Consider the following 13,085-nt stretch of genomic DNA (forward strand, 5'->3'; position numbering starts at 1 on the left):
GGGAGCTGATTTCAGCATCACGTCGGTCTTAGAAAACATAGGCCTACATCACACAACACTGCGCCACCCAAGCAATAACACCTTAACTAGTATACTTATAAAATGAGTAATAAAGTAAGTAATACTACATATTCTTGTTACACTGACTACTTAGGATAAGCTGAATATCTCCTCGGTAGCTCGCCGTGATCGTATAGTGGTTAGTACTTTGCGTTGTGGCCGCAACAACCCCGTTCCGAATCCAAGTCACGGCAGGAGAAATCCTGACACAGCAGAGGGCTGTATTCTTCTCATCATTGCATGCAAGTGAAGTTCATATTTATATCAACACAGTCACAGATACATCAGAAAATATGGAAGACTAATCATAACTTTGCAAATGTAATATTTTGTGGATTATATCAATACATTAATAAGTTTCATCGCTTTTAAAGTATCTACATATTATTGATTGGTCGTAGAACCCAGTCGCAGGGGGGGAAACCCAACAATAAAACAAGAAGGCTCAGGGTTGGGTCATGAGACAGTATACACATTGATCAGTACATTATGGGTTTTGTATAGCGGACACTGAAAACTGTCCAATGAGAGCACTGGGTTTGCTAATCGGTGTCCCGCCAAGTAGTAGAATATAGCAGTATATGAAAAGTACCCGGGTGACATACAGCTTCCGTTTCGTAAACGAAGTATGGGAGTACTGGACACTTTTCAACTGCATAAAATGCAACGAAACACTATGAAATTTCCATGAAATCCGATTGCATGTAATTCGAAAGCGTTCGATTTAGTTGGATTTCATGAAATGCGTGAAATCTATGGGCTCAAATTAGCGCCATAAGTATCGTATTCAAAATGTATAGAATTGTAAACAAAAAAAATGTATCGAAAGCAAAAAAAATCGAGAGCAAAACTTTTTCATGAAAACAGTTGGGTTATTCTTCCTGATTGGGTCAGGATGAACCGTCACTCAAACCTGCTGGACCAATGGAGACCCAGGATCCACGCCTCCCTGTAAATTCTGCCCTCACGACAAAACAGACAAAACTCGTAATGAGAATAAATCAATCGAAAGCAAAGAAACTGGCGGCGATAGCAAATATCACACCATCGCAAGCAAAGACAGGGACTGCAGGTGAATTTTACATAGGTTTGCTAATGACACTAAGTCTCTGTCTGGCATTCACGTTGTTGGAAGGGAATAATACTAATAATAACATTTCAAAGGTTATTTTGTGGAATCTGAGATGAAATTGTGTCCTTTGATTGTCCAGTAAGACAATCCACGTGAATTGGAATATAGAGTACAAGTCATAGTGGGTGACTGATTCAAACAAAATCATCCAAGAAAATCAACGTGTGTTACACTTAAAGACAGTGCTTTCCCGTACCGGGAGTTGAACTTGGGCCACCTGGGTGAAAACAAGGAAACCTAACCGCTAGACCATATGGGATCTTGACAACACTTAAACAGTGTCGGGAGCTGTTTTCAGCATCACGTTGGTCTTAGAAAACATATGCCTACATCACACAACACTGCGCCACCCAAGCAATAACACCTTAACTAGTATACTTATAAAATGAATAATAAAGTAAGTAATACTACATATTCTTGTTACACTGATAACTTAGTAAAAGTTCAATATCACCTCGGTAGCTTGCCGTGATCGTATAGTGGTTAGTACTTTGCGTTGTGGCCGCAACAACCCCGGTTCGAATCCGAGTCACGGCAGGAGAATTCCTGACAGGGCAGAGGGCTGTATTCTTCTCATCATTGCATGCAAGTGAAGTTCATATTTATATCAACACGGTCACAGATACATCAGAAAATATAGAAGACTAATCATAACTTTGGAAATGTAATATTTTGTGGATTATATCAATACATTAATAAGTTTCATCGCTTTTAAAGTATCTACATATTATTGATTGGTCGTAGAACCCAGTCGCAGGGGGGGAAACCCAACAATAAAACAAGAAGGCTCAGGGTTGGGTCATGTGACATTATACACATTGATCAGTACATTATGGGTTTTGTATAGCGGACACTGAAAACTGTCCAATGAGAGCACTGGGTTTGCTAATCGGTGTCCCGCCAAGTAGTAGAATATAGCAGTATATGAAAAGTACCCGGGTGACATACTGCTTCCGTTTCGTAAACGAAGTATGGGAGTACTGGACACTTTTCAACCGCATAAAAGGCCACGAAACACTATGAAATTTCCATGAAATCCGATTGCATGTAATTCGAAAGCGTTCGATTTAGTTGGATTTCATGAAATGCGTGAAATCTATGGGCTCAAATTAGCGCCATAAGTATCGTATTCAAAATGTATAGAATTGTAAACAAAAAAAATGTATCGAAAGCAAAAAAAATCGAGAGCAAAACTTTTTCATGAAAACAGTTGGGTTATTCTTCCTGATTGGGTCAGGATGAACCGTCACTCAAACCTGCTGGACCAATGGAGACCCAGGATCCACGCCTCCCTGTAAATTCCGCCCACACGACAAAACAGACAAAACTCGTAATGAGAATAAATCAATCGAAAGCAAAGAAACTGGCGGCGAAAGCAAAGATCACAGCATCGCCAGCAAAGACAGGGACTGCAGGTGAGTTTTACATAGGTTTGCTAATGACACTAAGTCTCTGTCTGGCATTCACGTTGTTGGAAGGGAATAATACTAATAATAACATTTCAAAGGTTATTTTGTGGAATCTGTGATGAAATTGTGTCCTTTGATTGTCCAGTAAGACAATCCACGTGAATTGGAATATAGAGTACAAGTCATAGTGGGTGACTGATTCAGTCAAAATCATCCAAGAGAATCAACGCGTGTTACACTTAAAGACTGTGCTTTCCCATACCAGGAGTCGAACCCGGGGCACCTGGGTGAAAACCAGGAATCCTAACCGCTAGACCATATGGGATCTTAACAACACTCAAACAGTGTAAGCAGCTGTTTTCAGCATCACGTCGGTCTTAGAAAACATAGGCCTACATCACACAACACTGCGCCACCCAAGCAATAACACCTTAACTAGTATACTTATAAAATGAGTAATAAAGTAAGTAATACTACATATTCTTGTTACACTGACAACTTAGGAAAAGCTGAATATCACCTCGGTAGCTCGCCGTGATCGTATAGTGGTTAGTACTTTGCGTTGTGGCCGCAACAACCCCGGTTCGAATCCGGGTCACGGCAGGAGAAATCCTGACACGGCAGAGGGCTGTATTCTTCTCATCATTGCATGCAAGTGAAGTTCATATTTATATCAACACAGTCACAGATACATCAGAAAATATAGAAGACTAATCATAACTTTGGAAATGTAATATTTTGTGGATTATATCAATACATTAATAAGTTTCCTCGCTTTTAAAGTATCTACATATTATTGATTGGTCGTAGAACCCAGTCGCAGGGGGGGAAACCCAACAATAAAACAAGAAGGCTCAGGGTTGGGTCATGTGACATTATACACATTGATCAGTACATTATGGGTTTTGTATAGCGGACACTGAAAACTGTCCAATGAGAGCACTGGGTTTGCTAATCGGTGTCCCGCCAAGTAGTAGAATATAGCAGTATATGAAAAGTACCCGGGTGACATACTGCTTCCGTTTCGTAAACGAAGTATGGGAGTACTGGACACTTTTCAACCGCATAAAAGGCCACGAAACACTATGAAATTTCCATGAAATCCGATTGCATGTAATTCGAAAGCGTTCGATTTAGTTGGATTTCATGAAATGCGTGAAATCTATGGGCTCAAATTAGCGCCATAAGTATCGTATTCAAAATGTATAGAATTGTAAACAAAAAAAATGTATCGAAAGCAAAAAAAATCGAGAGCAAAACTTTTTCATGAAAACAGTTGGGTTATTCTTCCTGATTGGGTCAGGATGAACCGTCACTCAAACCTGCTGGACCAATGGAGACCCAGGATCCACGCCTCCCTGTAAATTCCGCCCACACGACAAAACAGACAAAACTCGTAATGAGAATAAATCAATCGAAAGCAAAGAAACTGGCGGCGAAAGCAAAGATCACAGCATCGCAAGCAAAGACAGGGACTGCAGGTGAGTTTTACATAGGTTTGCTAATGACACTAAGTCTCTGTCTGGCATTCACATTGTTGGAAGGGAATAATACTAATAATAACATTTCAAAGGTTATTTTGTGGAATCTGTGATGAAATTGTGTCCTTTGATTGTCCAGTAAGACAATCCACGTGAATTGGAATATAGAGTACAAGTCATAGTGGGTGACTGATTCAAACGAATCCGTCCATGAGAATGAACGTGTGTTACACTTGAAGACTGTGCTTTCCCATACCGGGAGTAGAACCCGGGCCACCTGGGTGAAAACCAGGAATCCTAACCGCTAGACCATATGGGATCTTGACAACACTCAAACAGTGTCGGGAGCTGTTTTCAGCATCACGTCGGTCTTAGAAAACATAGGCCTACATCACACAACACTGCGCCACCCAAGCAATAACACCTTAACTAGTATACTTATAAAATGAGTAATAAAGTAAGTAATACTACATATTCTTGTTACACTGACAACTTAGGAAAAGCTGAATATCACCTCGGTAGCTCGCCGTGATCGTATAGTGGTTAGTACTTTGCGTTGTGGCTGCAACAACCCCGGTTCGAATCCGGGTCACGGCAGGAGAAATCCTGACACGGCAGAGGGCTGTATTCTTCTCATCATTGCATGCAAGTGAAGTTCATATTTATATCAACACAGTCACAGATACATCAGAAAATATAGAAGACTAATCATAACTTTGGAAATGTAATATTTTGTGGATTATATCAATACATTAATAAGTTTCCTCGCTTTTAAAGTATCTACATATTATTGATTGGTCGTAGAACCCAGTCGCAGGGGGGGAAACCCAACAATAAAACAAGAAGGCTCAGGGTTGGGTCATGTGACAGTATACACATTGATCAGTACATTATGGGTTTTGTATAGCGGACACTGAAAACTGTCCAATGAGAGCACTGGGTTTGCTAATCGGTGTCCCGCCAAGTAGTAGAATATAGCAGTATATGAAAAGTACCCGGGTGACAAACAGCTTCCGTTTCGTAAACGAAGTATGGGAGTACTGGACACTTTTCAACCGCATAAAAGGCCACGAAACACTATGAAATTTCCATGAAATCCGATTGCATGTAATTCGAAAGCGTTCGATTTAGTTGGATTTCATGAAATGCGTGAAATCTATGGGCTCAAATTAGCGCCATAAGTATCGTATTCAAAATGTATAGAATTGTAAACAAAAAAAATGTATCGAAAGCAAAAAAAATCGAGAGCAAATCTTTTTCATGAAAACAGTTGGGTTATTCTTCCTGATTGGGTCAGGATGAACCGTCACTCAAACCTGCTGGACCAATGGAGACCCAGGATCCACGCCTCCCTGTAAATTCCGCCCACACGACAAAACAGACAAAACTCGTAATGAGAATAAATCAATCGAAAGCAAAGAAACTTGCGGCGAAAGCAAAGATCACAGCATCGCAAGCAAAGACAGGGACTGCAGGTGAGTTTTACATAGGTTTGCTAATGACACTAAGTCTCTGTCTGGCATTCACGTTGTTGGAAGGGAATAATACTAATAATAACATTTCAAAGGTTATTTTGTGGAATCTGTGATGAAATTGTGTCCTTTGATTGTCCAGTAAGACAATCCACGTGAATTGGAATATAGAGTACAAGTCATAGTGGGTGACTGATTCAGTCAAAATCATCCAAGAGAATCAACGTGTGTTACACTTAAAGACTGTGCTTTCCCATACCGGGAGTCGAACCCGGGCCACCTGGGTGAAAACCAGGAATCCTAACCGCTAGACCATATGGGATCTTGACAACACTCAAACAGTGTCGGGAGCTGTTTTCAGCATCACGTCGGTCTTAGAAAACATAGGCCTACATCACACAACACTGCGCCACCCAAGCAATAACACCTTAACTAGTATACTTATAAAATGAGTAATAAAGTAAGTAATACTACATATTCTTGTTACACTGACAACTTAGGAAAAGCTGAATATCACCTCGGTAGCTCGCCGTGATCGTATAGTGGTTAGTACTTTGCGTTGTGGCCGCAACAATCCCGGTTCGAATCCGGGTCACGGCAGGAGAAATCCTGACACGGCAGAGGGCTGTATTCTTCTCATCATTGCATGCAAGTGAAGTTCATATTTATATCAACACAGTCACAGATACATCAGAAAATATAGAAGACTAATCATAACTTTGCAAATGTAATATTTTGTGGATTATATCAATACATTAATAAGTTTCATCGCTTTTAAAGTATCTACATATTATTGATTGGTCGTAGAACCCAGTCGCAGGGGGGGAAACCCAACAATAAAACAAGAAGGCTCAGGGTTGGGTCATGTGACAGTATACACATTGATCAGTACATTATGGGTTTTGTATAGCGGACACTGAAAACTGTCCAATGAGAGCACTGCGTTTGCTAATCGGTGTCCCGCCAAGTAGTAGAATATAGCAGTATATGAAAAGTACCCGGGTGACATACTGCTTCCGTTTCGTAAACGAAGTATGGGAGTACTGGACACTTTTCAACCGCATAAAAGGCCACGAAACACTATGAAATTTCCATGAAATCCGATTGCATGTAATTCGAAAGCGTTCGATTTAGTTGGATTTCATGAAATGCGTGAAATCTATGGGCTCAAATTAGCGCCATAAGTATCGTATTCAAAATGTATAGAATTGTAAACAAAAAAAATGTATCGAAAGCAAAAAAAATCGAGAGCAAATCTTTTTCATGAAAACAGTTGGGTTATTCTTCCTGATTGGGTCAGGATGAACCGTCACTCAAACCTGCTGGACCAATGGAGACCCAGGATCCACGCCTCCCTGTAAATTCCGCCCACACGACAAAACAGACAAAACTCGTAATGAGAATAAATCAATCGAAAGCAAAGAAACTTGCGGCGAAAGCAAAGATCACAGCATCGCAAGCAAAGACAGGGACTGCAGGTGAGTTTTACATAGGTTTGCTAATGACACTAAGTCTCTGTCTGGCATTCACGTTGTTGGAAGGGAATAATACTAATAATAACATTTCAAAGGTTATTTTGTGGAATCTGTGATGAAATTGTGTCCTTTGATTGTCCAGTAAGACAATCCACGTGAATTGGAATATAGAGTACAAGTCATAGTGGGTGACTGATTCAGTCAAAATCATCCAAGAGAATCAACGTGTGTTACACTTAAAGACTGTGCTTTCCCATACCGGGAGTCGAACCCGGGCCACCTGGGTGAAAACCAGGAATCCTAACCGCTAGACCATATGGCATCTTGACAACACTCAAACAGTGTCGGGAGCTGTTTTCAGCATCACGTCGGTCTTAGAAAACATAGGCCTACATCACACAACACTGCGCCACCCAAGCAATAACACCTTAACTAGTATACTTATAAAATGAGTAATAAAGTAAGTAATACTACATATTCTTGTTACACTGACAACTTAGGAAAAGCTGAATATCACCTCGGTAGCTCGCCGTGATCGTATAGTGGTTAGTACTTTGCGTTGTGGCCGCAACAATCCCGGTTCGAATCCGGGTCACGGCAGGAGAAATCCTGACACGGCAGAGGGCTGTATTCTTCTCATCATTGCATGCAAGTGAAGTTCATATTTATATCAACACAGTCACAGATACATCAGAAAATATAGAAGACTAATCATAACTTTGCAAATGTAATATTTTGTGGATTATATCAATACATTAATAAGTTTCATCGCTTTTAAAGTATCTACATATTATTGATTGGTCGTAGAACCCAGTCGCAGGGGGGGAAACCCAACAATAAAACAAGAAGGCTCAGGGTTGGGTCATGTGACAGTATACACATTGATCAGTACATTATGGGTTTTGTATAGCGGACACTGAAAACTGTCCAATGAGAGCACTGGGTTTGCTAATCGGTGTCCCGCCAAGTAGTAGAATATAGCAGTATATGAAAAGTACCCGGGTGACATACTGCTTCCGTTTCGTAAACGAAGTATCGGAGTACTGGACACTTTTCAACCGCATAAAAGGCCACGAAACACTATGAAATTTCCATGAAATCCGATTGCATGTAATTCGAAAGCGTTCGATTTAGTTGGATTTCATGAAATGCGTGAAATCTATGGGCTCAAATTAGCGCCATAAGTATCGTATTCAAAATGTATAGAATTGTAAACAAAAAAAATGTATCGAAAGCAAAAAAAATCGAGAGCAAAACTTTTTCATGAAAACAGTTGGGTTATTCTTCCTGATTGGGTCAGGATGAACCGTCACTCAAACCTGCTGGACCAATGGAGACCCAGGATCCACGCCTCCCTGTAAATTCCGCCCACACGACAAAACAGACAAAACTCGTAATGAGAATAAATCAATCGAAAGCAAAGAAACTGGCGGCGAAAGCAAAGATCACAGCATCGCAAGCAAAGACAGGGACTGCAGGTGAGTTTTACATAGGTTTGCTAATGACACTAAGTCTCTGTCTGGCATTCACGTTGTTGGAAGGGAATAATACTAATAATAACATTTCAAAGGTTATTTTGTGGAATCTGTGATGAAATTGTGTCCTTTGATTGTCCAGTAAGACAATCCACGTGAATTGGAATATAGAGTACAAGTCATAGTGGGTGACTGATTCAGTCAAAATCATCCAAGAGAATCAACGTGTGTTACACTTAAAGACTGTGCTTTCCCATACCGGGAGTCGAACCCGGGCCACCTGGGTGAAAACCAGGAATCCTAACCGCTAGACCATATGGGATCTTGACAACACTCAAACAGTGTCGGGAGCTGTTTTCAGCATCACGTCGGTCTTAGAATACATAGGCCTACATCACACAACACTGCGCCACCCAAGCAATAACACCTTAACTAGTATACTTATAAAATGAGTAATAAGGTAAGTAATACTACATATTCTTGTTACACTGACAACTTAGGAAAAGCTGAATATCACCTCGGTAGCTCGCCGTGATCGTATAGTGGTTAGTACTTTGCGTTGTGGCCGCAACAACCCCGGTTCCAATCCGGGTCACGGCAGGAGAAATCCTGACACGGCAGAGGGCTGTATTCTTCTAATCATTGCATGCAAGTGAAGTTCATATTTATATCAACACAGTCACAGATACATCAGAAAATATAGAAGACTAATCATAACTTTGGAAATGTAATATTTTGTGGATTATATCAATACATTAATAAGTTTCATCGCTTTTAAAGTATCTACATATTATTGATTGGTCGTAGAACCCAGTCGCAGGGGGGGAAACCCAACAATAAAACAAGAAGGCTCAGGGTTGGGTCATGTGACAGTATACACATTGATCAGTACATTATGGGTTTTGTATAGCGGACACTGAAAACTGTCCAATGAGAGCACTGGGTTTGCTAATCGGTGTCCCGCCAAGTAGTAGAATATAGCAGTATATGAAAAGTACCCGGGTGACATACTGCTTCCGTTTCGTAAACGAAGTATGGGAGTACTGGACACTTTTCAACCGCATAAAAGGCCACGAAACACTATGAAATTTCCATGAAATCCGATTGCATGTAATTCGAAAGCGTTCGATTTAGTTGGATTTCATGAAATGCGTGAAATCTATGGGCTCAAATTAGCGCCATAAGTATCGTATTCAAAATGTATAGAATTGTAAACAAAAAAAATGTATCGAAAGCAAAAAAAATCGAGAGCAAGACTTTTTCATGAAAACAGTTGGGTTATTCTTCCTGATTGGGTCAGGATGAACCGTCACTCAAACCTGCTGGACCAATGGAGACCCAGGATCCACGCCTCCCTGTAAATTCCGCCCACACGACAAAACAGACAAAACTCGTAATGAGAATAAATCAATCGAAAGCAAAGAAACTGGCGGCGAAAGCAAAGATCACAGCATCGCAAGCAAAGACAGGGACTGCAGGTGAGTTTTACATAGGTTTGCTAATGACACTAAGTCTCTGTCTGGCATTCACGTTGTTGGAAGGGAATAATACTAATAATAACATTTCAAAGGTTATTTTGTGGAATCTGTGATTAAATTGTGTCCTTTGATTGTCCAGTAAGACAATCCACGTGAATTGGAATATAGAGTACAAGTCATGATTCACTGATTCAAACGAAATCGTCCATGAGAATGAACGTGTGTTACACTTAAAGACAGTGCTTTCCCATACCGGGAGTCGAACCCAGGCCACCTGGGTGAAAACCAGGAATCCTAAACGCTAGACCATATGGGTTCTTGACAACACTCAAACAGTGTCGGGAGCTGTTTTCAGCATCACGTCGGTCTTAGAAAACATAGGCCTACATCACACAACACTGCGCCACCCAAGCAATAACACCTTAACTAGTATACTTATAAAATGAGTAATAAAGTAAGTAATACTACATATTCTTGTTACACTGACAACTTAGGAAAAGCTGAATATCACCACGGTAGCTCGCCGTGATCGTATAGTGGTTAGTACTTTGCGTTGTGGCCGCAACAACCCCGGTTCGAATCCGGGTCAAGGCAGGAGGATTCCTGACACGGCAGAGGGCAGTGTTCTTCTCATCATTGCATGCAAGTGAACTTCATATTTGTATCAACACGGTCACAGATACATCAGAAAATATAGAAGACTAATCATAACTTTGCAAATGTAATATTTTGTGGATTATATCATTACATTAATAAGTTTCATCGCTTTTAAAGTATCTACATATTATTGATTGGTCGTAGAACCCAGTCGCAGGGGGGGAAACCCAACAATAAAACAAGAAGGCTCAGGGTTGGGTCATGTGACAGTATACACATTGATCAGTACATTATGGGTTTTGTATAGCGGACACTGAAAACTGTCCAATGAGAGCACTGGGTTTGCTAATCGGTGTCCCGCCAAGTAGTAGAATATAGCAGTATATGAAAAGTACCCGGGTGACATACTGCTTCCGTTTCGTAAACGAAGTATGGGAGTACTGGACACTTTTCAACCGCATAAAAGGCCACGAAACACTATGAAATTTCCATGAAATCCGATTGCATGTAATTCGAAAGCGTCGATTTACTTGGATTTCATGAAATGCGTGAAATCTATGGGCTCAAATTAGCGCCATAAGTATCGTATTCAAAATGTATAGAATTGTAAACAAAAAAAATGTATCGAAAGCAAAAAAAAACGAGAGCAAAACTTCTTCATGAAAACAGTAGGGTTTTTCTTCCTGATTGGGTCAGGGTGAACCGTCACTCAAACCTGCTGGACCAATGGAGACCCAGGATCCACGCCTCCCTGTAAATTCCGCCCTCACGACAAAACAGACAAAACTCGTAATGAGAATAAATCAATCGAAAGCAAAGAAACTGGCGGCGAAAGCAAAGAATACAGCATCGCAAGCAAAGACAGGGACTGCAGGTGAGTTTTGCATAGGTTTGCTAATGACACTAAGTCTATGTCTGGCATTCACGTTGTTGGAAGGGAATAATACTAATAATAACATTTCAAAGGTTATTTTGTGGAATCTGTGATGAAATTGTGTCCTTTGATTGTCCAGTAAGAAAATCCACGTGAATTGGAATATAGAGTACAAGTCATAGTGGGTGACTGATTCAAACAAAATCATCCATGAGAATGAACGTGTGTCACACTTAAAGACAGTGCTTTCCCATACCGGGAGTCGATGCCGGTCCACCTGGGTGAAAACCAGAAATCCTAACCGCTAGACCATATGGGATCTTGACAACACTCAAACAGTGTCGGGAGCTGTTTTCAGCATCACGTCGGTCTTAGAAAACATAGGCCTACATCACACAACACTGCGCCACCCAAGCAATAACACCTTAACTAGTATACTTATAAAATGAATAATAAAGTAAGTAATACTACATATTCTTGTTAGACTGACAACTTATAAAAAGCTGAATATCACCTTGGTAGCTTGCTGTGATCGTATAGTGGTTAGTACTTTGCGTTGTGGCCGCAACAACCCCAGTTCGAATCTGGGCCACAACAGGAGAAATCCTGACACGGCAGAGGGCTGTATTCTTCTCATCATTGCATGCAAGTGAAGTTCATATTTATATCAACACAGTCACAGATACATCAGAAAATATAGAAGACTAATCATAACTTTGGAAATGTAATATTTTGTGGATTATATCAATACATTAATAAGTTTCATCGCTTTTAAAGTATCTACATATTATTGATTGGTCGTAGAACCCAGTCGCAGGGGGGGAAACCCAACAATAAAACAAGAAGGCTCTGGGTTGGGTCATGTGACAGTATACACATTGATCAGTACATTATGGGTTTTGTATAGCGGACACTGAAAACTGTCCAATGAGAGCACTGGGTTTGCTAATCGGTGTCCCGCCAAGTAGTAGAATATAGCAGTATATGAAAAGTACCCGGGTGACATACAGCTTCCGTTTCGTAAACGAAGTATGGGAGTACTGGACACTTTTCAACCGCATAAAAGGCCACGAAACACTATGAAATTTCCATGAAATCCGATTGCATGTAATTCGAAAGCGTTCGATTTAGTTGGATTTCATGAAATGCGTGAAATCTATGGGCTCAAATTAGCGCCATAAGTATCGTATTCAAAATGTATAGAATTGTAAACAAAAAAAATGTATCGAAAGCAAAAAAAATCGAGAGCAAAACTTTTTCATGAAAACAGTTGGGTTATTCTTCCTGATTGGGTCAGGATGAACCGTCACTCAAACCTGCTGGACCAATGGAGACCCAGGATCCACGCCTTCCTGTAAATTCCGCCCTCACGACAAAACAGACAAAACTCGTAATGAGAATAAATCAATCGAAAGCAAAGAAACTGGCGGCGAAAGCAAAGATCACAGCATCGCAAGCAAAGACAGGGACTGCAGGTGAGTTTTGCATAGGTTTGCTAATGACACTAAGTCTCTGTCTGGCATTAACGTTGTTGGAAGGGAATAATACTAATAATAACATTTCAAAGGTTATTTTGTGGAATCTGTGATGAAATTGTGTCCTTTGATTGTCCAGTAATACAATCCACGTGAA

At 40.5% G+C, this 13,085-nt stretch overlaps 9 non-coding genes across 9 annotated transcripts; 4 read left to right on the forward strand and 5 right to left on the reverse strand.

The window, feature by feature from the left end:
- Positions 1-2,854: 2,854 nt before the first annotated feature.
- On the reverse strand, positions 2,855-2,926 carry trnae-uuc (transfer RNA glutamic acid (anticodon UUC)). The gene has a single exon. It is a non-coding gene; the product is annotated as a tRNA-Glu (tRNA).
- A 206-nt stretch (positions 2,927-3,132) lies between these two features.
- Positions 3,133-3,204, forward strand: trnah-gug (transfer RNA histidin (anticodon GUG)). Its single transcript has one exon. It is a non-coding gene; the product is annotated as a tRNA-His (tRNA).
- A 1,125-nt stretch (positions 3,205-4,329) lies between these two features.
- Positions 4,330-4,401, reverse strand: trnae-uuc (transfer RNA glutamic acid (anticodon UUC)). The gene has a single exon. It is a non-coding gene; the product is annotated as a tRNA-Glu (tRNA).
- A 206-nt stretch (positions 4,402-4,607) lies between these two features.
- trnah-gug (transfer RNA histidin (anticodon GUG)) lies at positions 4,608-4,679 on the forward strand. The gene has a single exon. It is a non-coding gene; the product is annotated as a tRNA-His (tRNA).
- A 1,125-nt stretch (positions 4,680-5,804) lies between these two features.
- Positions 5,805-5,876, reverse strand: trnae-uuc (transfer RNA glutamic acid (anticodon UUC)). The gene has a single exon. It is a non-coding gene; the product is annotated as a tRNA-Glu (tRNA).
- A 206-nt stretch (positions 5,877-6,082) lies between these two features.
- Positions 6,083-6,154, forward strand: trnah-gug (transfer RNA histidin (anticodon GUG)). The gene has a single exon. It is a non-coding gene; the product is annotated as a tRNA-His (tRNA).
- A 1,125-nt stretch (positions 6,155-7,279) lies between these two features.
- trnae-uuc (transfer RNA glutamic acid (anticodon UUC)) lies at positions 7,280-7,351 on the reverse strand. Its single transcript has one exon. It is a non-coding gene; the product is annotated as a tRNA-Glu (tRNA).
- A 206-nt stretch (positions 7,352-7,557) lies between these two features.
- Positions 7,558-7,629, forward strand: trnah-gug (transfer RNA histidin (anticodon GUG)). Its single transcript has one exon. It is a non-coding gene; the product is annotated as a tRNA-His (tRNA).
- A 1,125-nt stretch (positions 7,630-8,754) lies between these two features.
- trnae-uuc (transfer RNA glutamic acid (anticodon UUC)) lies at positions 8,755-8,826 on the reverse strand. Its single transcript has one exon. It is a non-coding gene; the product is annotated as a tRNA-Glu (tRNA).
- Between the last annotated feature and the right edge of the window lie 4,259 nt (positions 8,827-13,085).

The sequence above is a fragment of the Amia ocellicauda genome, chromosome 7 (genome assembly GCF_036373705.1).
Source record: "Amia ocellicauda isolate fAmiCal2 chromosome 7, fAmiCal2.hap1, whole genome shotgun sequence".
Taxonomy (NCBI): domain Eukaryota; kingdom Metazoa; phylum Chordata; class Actinopteri; order Amiiformes; family Amiidae; genus Amia; species Amia ocellicauda.